Source organism: Capricornis sumatraensis, chromosome X (assembly GCF_032405125.1).
Source record: "Capricornis sumatraensis isolate serow.1 chromosome X, serow.2, whole genome shotgun sequence".
Taxonomy (NCBI): Eukaryota; Metazoa; Chordata; class Mammalia; order Artiodactyla; family Bovidae; genus Capricornis; species Capricornis sumatraensis.
Window position 1 is genome coordinate 84,846,178 of NC_091092.1, and position 8,699 is coordinate 84,854,876.

The window sequence follows — 8,699 nt, forward strand, 5'->3', positions numbered from 1 at the left end:
CCACAAGCGCTTCCTGGGGGCACCAAAGAGTAGTTAACACTGGATAGTGTGGGAAAGTTCAGTAACCAACACCTGTGTAGGATATGGACAAAACTCATGTAAAATGAATGAGAGTTTTAATTCCAGCTCTTCTGCATTCTAGCTAGAATCTAGGGAAGTCACTTTAGTCTGAGTTTTTTTACTTTAAAACTGAGAATGAAAACACCCATCTCACAGGGCTATTAGAGTTAAATGACATGATACTTCAAAAGTACTCACTCTTATTTGGCACTGGGAAAACACATCCCATTGATATTAAATATTGCTGTTATTATAAGGTGCAAGGAATGTTTTGTTAGTACTTCATTTAATTTTCAAACTCATCATATGAACTAGGTATTACTTTTTCTTATTATTCTCTTTACCATCAGATAGAGCTGTTCGTAGCTATTAAGAAATTTGCCCCTGGTCAGGGAACTAAGATTCCACAAGCCACATGGTGCAGCTATATATATATATATAAAAATTACCCCAAGGTTACTTAGATTAGGGGAAGGACAGGGATTCAAACCCAGGTCTGCCTAACTCTAAAGTACATTTTCTTTAACTACTGGGCCATATGGTATTCTATATGTGGAAGAATCACAACAAACATTATTTCTGTTTCTTGCTGCCTTTAAAGTGCTCTGGCTGAAGGGTGACCATATCACAAATGTATAAACCAGTATTTTGTATAATTCAGTGTACATTCTGGGAAATTTATAGAGCCCACTCTCTTTTGCCAAAGATGGAAACATAAACTCTTTGTACCCTCTCTCCCAATTCCCATCTGGCCCTGAAAGTCAACATGTCTGCACAGGCTCCTAAATTGGTAACCTACACTGCTTGACAAAAACTGTGTCCCAAATGGTGCCATCAACTGGTTTCCTGAGGCTCTTGAAATAATCAACAACACAGGCAACACAACCTCAATAGAAAATCAACTATTAATCTGTTCAATGGGTCCAACCTGACTTCCTGTAGGACTCTATAACTCACAGCCCATATATAGAGTCAGTGACACTCATAAACCCCAAAATAGACCATCACATACTAAATCAAAGGTCGGGCAATTACCAGTGTTCATAGGTCCCAATCAATGACTCCTATAGGGTTGCTAAAACTGACCCCCAAAGACCTGAAATCCAAGGCTTGCAATGAATCTTTTACCACCTCAGTGTCCCAATCAATAACTCTCATGGACTGATCAATGACTTCAAATCTCCAACTCTTATAAATCCTCAAGAATTTCTACAGAGGTCCCAATTACTTACCCACATATGTCTAATTATGTTTCTTCAAGGATTTCCCAAGATTATCACTCACTGATTCAACATAAATGCAGTCTATAGGCCCCAAATTATATAATCTTCAGTTCAGTTCAGTTCAGTTCAGTTCAGTCACTAAGTCGTGTCCGACTCTTCGCAACCCCATGCACTGCAGCATGCCAGGCCTCCCTGTCCATCACCAACTCCCAGAGTCCACCCAAACCCATGTCCATTGAGTTGGTGATGCCATCCAACCATCTCATCCTCTGTCGTCCCCTTCTCCTCTGCCCTCAATCCCTCCCAGCATCAGGGTCTTTTCAAATGAGTCAGCTCTTCGCATCAGGTGGCCAAAGTTATTGGAGTTTCAGCTTCAGCATCAGTCCTTCCAATCAACACCCAGGACTGATCCCTTTAGGATGGACTGGTTGGATCTCCTTGCAGTCCAAGGGACTCTCCAGAGTCTTCTCCAACACCACAGTTCAAAAGCATCAATTCTTTGGTGCTTAGCTTACTTTATAGTCCAACTCTCACATCCATACATGACTAGTGGAAAAACCATAGCCTTGACTAGATGGACCTTCGTTGGCAAAGTAATGTCTCTGCTTTTTAACATGCTGTCTAGGTTGGTCATAGCTTTTTTTTCGAGTGAGAGAGTCAATTCCTAGGCAGATTGATAAGATCTCCTAGGGGTCCCCAAGGAGGAGAAAGGGGCCTGGGGCTCTCAAAGCGGAGATAGGGCTCTGAAATTCTCAAGGAGGAGGAAAGGACAAACATCTTTTTTTCTCTACATTCCTTAGTCTTAGTCACATAATACATTTTTTTTAAAGTATGAAGCTGATGATTACACCACAAACAGCTCAGTATAAACTCTGAGAAACTGTCCTCAGTCAGGATACAACAGCAGTGTATCCTGACTGAGGACAGTTTCTCCTTCCTGAAAACCTTCTGACTAATCCTGATATCTTACAGTGTAAATTATGGGACTGGGTCTGGTAAAATTTTCAAAGACTTGAGACATTCTTTTGATTTATTGTAATAATTAATTTAAAAGTATATAATTCCCTTGTTAACACTTGCAAGGGGTGGCATTCTCCATCCCCCTTCTGATATTTATGTCAGAAGCTTTCTCTGTCCCTTTTCTTACTTTAATAAAACTCTGCTACACAAAAGCTCTTAAGTGATCAAGCCTGGTCCCTCATCCCAAAGCTAAATCTTCTTCGGAGATCACGAATTGGACATCATTTACCATAAGCTATCACAAGGAGCAAGTGTCTTTTAATTTCATGGCTGCAATCACCATCTGCAGTGATTTTGGAGCCCCCAAAAATAAAGCCTGTCACCGTTTCCATTGTTTCCCTATCTATTTGCCATGCAGTGATGGGACCAGATGCCATGATCTTCGTTTTCTGAATGTTGAATTTTAAGCCAACTTTTTCACTCTCCTCTTTCACTTTCATCAAGAGGCTCTTTAGTTCTTCTTCACTTTCTGCCATAAGGGTGGCATCATTTGCATATCTGAGGTTATCAATATTTCTCCTGGCAATCTTGATTCCAGCTTGTGCTTCATCCCCCCCCTCCCCAGCATTTTGCATGATGTACTCTGCATTTAAGTTAAATAAGCAGGGTGACAATATACAGCCTTGACGTACTCCTTTCCTGATTTGGAACCAGTCTGCTGTTCCATGTCCAGTTCTAACTGTTGCTTCTTGACCTGCATACAGATTTCTCAGGAGGCAGATCAGGTGGTCTGGTATTCCCATCTCTTTAGGAATTTTCCGCAGTTTGTTGTGATCCACACAATCAAAGGCTTTGGCGTAGTCAATGAAGCAGATGTTTTTCTGGAACTCTCTTGCTTTTTTGATGATCAAACGGATGTTGGCAATTTGATCTCTGGTTCCTCTGCCTTTTCTAAATCCAGCTCAAACAACTGGAAGTTCTCGGTTCACGTACTGTTGAAACCTGGCTTGGAGGATTTTGAGTATTACTTTGCTAACGTATGAGATGAATGTAATTGTGCAGTAGTTTGAGGATTCTTTGGCATTGCCTTTCTTTGGGATTGGAATGAAAACTGACCTTTTCCAGATAATCTTATTGGACTTTAACTCCATGACCCTCCCCCACAAAAATCCTTGCAATCCTTCACTCCCAGAGGAACCAAATCAACCCCAAATCTGGTTTGGCACTGAATTTAAAGGGTAAAAAGAAACTTTAAAATGCTGCCGGGGCGACTTTCCTGGTGGTCTATTGACTAAGACTCCATGCTCCCAATGCATGGAGCCTGGGTTCGATCCCTGGTCAGAGAACTAGATCCCACATGCTGGAACTAAGAGTTTACATGCTGCAACTAAAGATCCTGAATGCTACAACTAATACTGAAGACATCAGGTGCCACAACTAAGCCCCAGTGCAACCAAATAAATTTTAAAAATAAATAAATACATAAAAATAATATCACATAAAAAGCTCCCATTAAAAGAATAGTTGTAAAAAAAATGCTCCCAAGCAGAAACAACATGCTATTTACAATGGAAAGGGATCACAATGGCACTAGACTTATTTGCAACAATTAAAAACATATTAGACAAAAAACATCTAAAAATTACTGAGAGAAAGGGACTGAGATTTAAGAATTTAAAACCCACTCATACTCAATACCATTCTTCTGTCAGAGCAAAACACAATTTTAGACATACAAACATTTACAGTATTATATGGCAATATTAGCATCTTAGGAGAATGCTCAAGGGAATAGTATAAACAATTACAAAGTAAATAGTAATAGAAAACTCAAAATTGGAGGAATGCACTTTTGAGAAATGATTATTGCAATTGATATATACTTATAACTGAGTAAAGAAAAATAATGTAATTGGGCATTTGGAACACATAACACTGTTACTTTGTGGCTCAGCTGGTAAAGAATCTGCCTGCAATGCAGGAGACCTGGGTTTGATCCCTGGGTTGGAAAGATCCCCTGGAGAAGGGAAAGGCTACCCACTCCAGTACCTTGGCCTGGAGAATTCCATGGACTGTATAGTCCATGGAGTCACAAAAAGTCAGACACAACTGAATGACTTTCACTTCATTATTATTAAGTGGAAAAAAATTTAAATAACCTATCCAAGGTCACACAGATTCTAAGTCTTACTCAAGAGCCTGTTCTCTTAATCATTATGTTATGATGACATCCATCTGTATGGATGTGAGAAAGCAAAAGTGAAGTCGCTCAGTTGTGTCCGACTCTTTGCAACCCCATGGACTGTAGCCTACCAGGCTCTTCCATCCATGAGATTTTCCAGGCAAGAGTACTGGAGTGGGTTGCTATTTCCTTCTCCAACAGATGTGAGAGTTGGACCATAAAGAAGGCTGAGTGCTAAAGCATTGATGCTTTCAAACTGTGGTGACGGAAAAGACTCTTGAGAGTCCCTTGGACAGCAAGGAGATCAAACCAGTAAATCCTAAAGGAAATCAATCCTGAAATATTCACTGGAAGGATTGATGCTGAAGCAGAAGCTCCAATACTTTGGTCACCTGATGCAAACAGCCGACTCATTGGAAAAGACCCTGATGTTTGGAAAGACTAAAAGCAAAAGGAGAATGGGTTGGCAGAGGATAAGATGGTTAGATAGCATCACCGACTCAATGGACATGAACTTGAGCAAACTCCGGGAGATAATGCAGAACAGAGGAGCCTGGTGCTACAGTCCATGGGATCACAAACAGTCGGACACAAATTAGTGACCGAACAAAAACAACAACAAATGCTGAAACTATAAAACGCTGATGAGGCAAATCAACAAAGATCTAAATAAATGTATAGATACTGTGTCTGTGGCATGGTAAAAATACCAATTCTCCAGATTTAATACAATTTCTACCAAACTCTCAGCAAGAATTTTTTGTAGATATAGGCAAAATTATTCTAAAATCTGTGTGAAAAGACAAAGGATATACAATAGAGAATAGTTAAAGCAATTGTGACAAAGAATCAAGTGGGAAAAATCAACATACCTGATTTCATACTTTTTATTTACCCCAGGTGGCACTAGTGGTAAAGTGTCCAACTGCCAATACAGAAGACTTAATAGACGTGGGTTTGATCTCTGGGTTGGGAAGATTCCCTGGAGGAGGACACAGCAACCCACTATAGTATTCTTGCATGGAAAATCCTATGGACAGAGGAGCCTGGCCGGCTACATTCCATAGGGTGGCAAAGAGACGGATACGACTGAAGCAACATAGGACCCACACATAGGAATCAAGACAATGAGGTATAGATGAATGGATAGGCACACAGACCAATGGAACAGAATCAGTTCAATTCAGTTCAGTTCAGTTCAGTTGCTCCATCGTGTCTGACGGTTTGCAACCTCATGGACTGCAGCACACCAGGCCTCCCTGTCCATCACCAACTCCCAGAGTTTACTCAAACTCATGTCCATTGAGTCAGTGATGCCATCCAACCATCTCATTCTCTGTTGTCCCCTTCTCCTCCCACCTTCAATCTTTCCCAGGATCAGGGTCTTTTCCAGTGAGTCAGTTCTTCCCATCAGGTGGCCAAAGTGTTGGAGTTTCAGCATTAGCATCAGTCCTTCCAATGAATATTCAGGACTGATTTCCTTTAGGATGGACTGGTTGGAGTCCAAGGGGCCTCAAGAGTTTTCTCTAACACCACAGTTCAAAAGTATCAAATCTTCAGCACTAAGCTTTCTTTATAGTCCAACTCTCACATCCATACATGACGACTGGAAAAACAATAGCTTTGACTAGACGGACCTTTGTTGGCAAAGTAATGTCTCTGCTTTTTGATATGTTGTCTATGTTGGTCATAACTTTTCTTCCAAGGAGTAAGCGTCTTTTAATTTCATGGTTTCAGTCACCATATGCAGTGATTTTGGAGCCCCCCAAAATAAAGCCTGTCACTGTCTCCCCATCTATTTGCCATGAAGTGATGGGACCTGATGCCATGATCTTAGTTTTCTGAATGTTGAGTTTTAAGCCAACTTTTTTACTCTCCTCTTTCACTTTCATCAAGAGGCTCTTTATTTTTCTTCACTTTCTGCCATAAGGGTGGTGTCATCTGCATATCTGAGGTTATTGATATTTCTCCCAGCAATCTTGATTCCAGCTTGTGCTTCTTCCAGCCCAGCGTTTCTCATGATGTACTCTGCATATAAGTTAAATAAGCAGGGTGACAGTATACAGCCCTGATGTACTCCTTTCCCTATTTGGTACCAGTCTGTTGTTCCATGTCCAGTTCTACCTGTTGCTTCCTGCCCTGCATACAGATTTCTCAAGAGGCAGGTCAGGTAGTCTGGTATTCCCATCTCTTTAATAATTTTCTACAGTTTGTAATTATCCACACAGTCAAAGGCTTTGGCGTAGTCCATGAAGCAGATGTTTTTCTGGAACTCTCTTGCTTTTTTGATGATCCAGCGGATGTTGGCAATTTGATCTCTGGTTCCTCTGCCTTTTCTAAATCCAGCTTGAAAATCTGGAAGTTCTCGGTTCACATACTGTTGAAGCTTGGCTTGGAGAATTTTGAGCATTACTTTACAAGTGAGTGAGATGAGTGCAATTGTGCAGTAGTTTGAGGATTATTTGGCATTGCCTTTCTTTGGGACTGGAATGAAAACTGACCTTTTCCAGTCCTGTGGCCACAGATGAGTTTACCAAATTTGCTGGCATATTGAGTGCAGCACTTTCACAGCATCATCTTTTAGGATTTGAAACAGCTCAACTGGAATTCCATCACCTCCACTAGCTTTCTTCATAGTGATGCTTCCTAAGGCCCAGTTGACTTTGCATTCCAGGATGTCTGGCTCTAGGTGAGTGATCACACCATGGTGGTTATCTGGGTCGTGAAGATCTTTTTTGTTCAGTTCTTCTGTGTATTCTTGCCACCTCTTCTTAATTTCTTCTGCTTCTGTTAGGTCCATACCATTTCTGTCTTTTATTGTGCCCATTTCTGCATGAAATATTCCCTTGGTATCTCTAATTTTCTTGAAGAGATCTCTAGTCTTTCCCATTCTATTGTTTTCCTCTATTTCTTTGCACTGATCACCGAGGAAGGCTTTCTTATGTCTCCTTGCTATTCTTTGGAACTCTGCATTCAAATGGGTATATCTTTCCTTTTCTCCTTTGCTTTTTGCTTCTCTTCTTTTCACAGTTATTTGTAAGGCCTTCTCAGACAGCCATTTTCCTGCTGCTCCAGGGCCTACCATCTTGCTGAGGTTTCTCTGATCTTGGGCATAGGATATCTCCTCATAGCCGCTTGAGCGAAGCACATGGAACAGAATAGGGGACACATATATCGCCTCCTACAAATACAGTCATGTAAATTTTTTTACAAAGATACAAAAACAATTCAATATCTTTTCAACAAATGGTGCTAGAGTAATTGGATATTCACAAGCAAAAAACAAACAACAACAAGACATAAACATAACAAACAAAATAAACCCAAATTAATCTCATTCTAATTGTTACACTGGGGTTTCCATAGTGGCTCAGCAGTGAAGAATCTGCCTGCAATGCAGGAGATGCTGGTTCGATCCCTGGGTAGGGAAGATCCCTTGAAGGATGGCATGGCAATCCACTCCAGTATTCTTGCCTGGAGAATCCCATGGACAGAGGAGCCTGGTGGGCTACAGTCCATAGGGTTGCAAAGAGTTGGTCAGATATGACTGAAGCAATTGAGCATGAGAATGCATAAAAAATTAACTCAAAATGGATCATAGATTTCTGTGTAAAATGTAAAACTGTTGGAAAGAAACAGAAGAGAAAATTGTCAGGACTCAGGGCTTAGTGAAGAGTTCTTAGTATGACACCAAAAACATGATTTTTTAAAAAGAAAAAAATAGATAAGTTTATCAAAATTAAAAATTGTAGCTCTGCAAAAGACACTCTTAAGAGGATGAAATGACAAGCTGCATACTGAGAGAAAATATTCACAAACCCCTTATTTGACAAAAGACTAATATTTATAACATATAAAGAACTAAATGGACAAAAGACATGAAGAGACATTTCACCAAAGAGACTATGTGGTGGGCAAATAAGCACATGAGAATATGTTCAACATCCACAGACAAGCATATCCTAACATTTATATGGAAAGACAAGACCCCTAGAATAGCTAAACCAGTCTCTGTTTTTTTGGCCATGCCATGTGGCAAGCAGGATCTTAGTTCCCCAACCAGGAATTGAACCCACACCTTCTGCAGTAGACTTCAGAGTCCAGTGGACCCAGAGCTAAACCAGTCTTAACTAAGAAGAATAAAGTGGGAGAATCATCCTAATAAATATTAAAAGTTTACTACATGGATATATTAATCAAAACTGATTTGGGCAGAGGGACAGACACATATCAATGGAACAGAACAGAGGATTCAGAAATAGCCCCACATAAGT